The sequence below is a fragment of the Bison bison genome, unplaced genomic scaffold (genome assembly GCF_000754665.1).
Source record: "Bison bison bison isolate TAMUID 2011002044 unplaced genomic scaffold, Bison_UMD1.0 scf7180017864498, whole genome shotgun sequence".
NCBI lineage: Eukaryota > Metazoa > Chordata > Mammalia > Artiodactyla > Bovidae > Bison > Bison bison.
The window spans coordinates 7,246,824-7,248,016 of NW_011495057.1; positions in this window are offsets into that span (position 1 = coordinate 7,246,824).

Consider the following 1,193-nt stretch of genomic DNA (forward strand, 5'->3'; position numbering starts at 1 on the left):
TGAAATAGATCACCAGTCCAGGTTTGATGCATGAGACAGGGTGCTCAGGGCCAGTGCACTGGGATGACCCTGAGGAATGGCATGGGGAGGGAGGTGGGAGGGGGGTTCAGGATGGGGGACACATGTACACCCGTGGTTGATTCATGTCAATGTATGGTAAAAAAAAAACACTACAATATTGTAAAGTAATTAGCCTCCAATTAAAATAAAAAAAAAGAGAGAAGCACTATGATGAGAAGCCCATGCACTGCAACCAGAGTAGCCTCTGCTCTTTGCAATTAGAGAAAGCCTAAGTATAGCCACAAAGACCCAGGAGAGCCAAAAATAACTAAGTAAATAATAAAAAAAGATAAAGGTAACATTCTTAAACTTGAAGGTTCTTATTCAAAGTACATTAGTTTCAGAACAAATGTTAAAAAAAATTACTGTAGAAGCTGAGTAGTGTCCATTTGGTAATTAAGTTTATAAAGCATTGCTGAACACATAAATATTTCTAAGAATTATCCTTAACATCATGTTCAAACTTTTAAAAATTGAATAAATTAATCCAATATATTAAAATATATATTGACTGGGTATTAGACTATCTCAAAAATATCTGTAACCTTTAATGTTTCTGATTCATAAGCATGTTTCTAGTCAAGAGACCCACTTCACCCCAGTTCATTCCCTATCTATGAGTAGGCACTTAAAATAATCAGTATCACAATCCTTATGTGGACTTGTATTTTGTTAAAGCAAATTATGAAGAGTAAATATATTCTCATACTTTTAAATTGCACCTGTAGTCAACACAGTCATTTGTTATTAAGAGAAAATAAGGGATGTGAATTACTTTAAATCTACAGATAATCTTCCCCAAATTTATTTCAGCTGCTGTAGCAACATCTCTTCTTCCACCCAGAGCTTTTAATTAGACCAGCTAACAGAGAAAATTGGTGATAAATGAACTTCCATTACCAACCTTATAGAAAAGCTCATGATCAATCACTAAGTAGCAACTATAAAAGACTGAATTTGCTGCATCAAGAAAAACAGAAATAGTTTTGTTGCTTTCTTTCTCCAAATACCTTCATCAGTTCAGTTCAGTTCAGTCGCTCAGTCATGTCAGACTCTTTGCGACCCCATGAATCGCAGCACGTCAGGCCTCCCTGTCCATCACCATCTCCCGGAGTTCACTCAAACTCACGTCC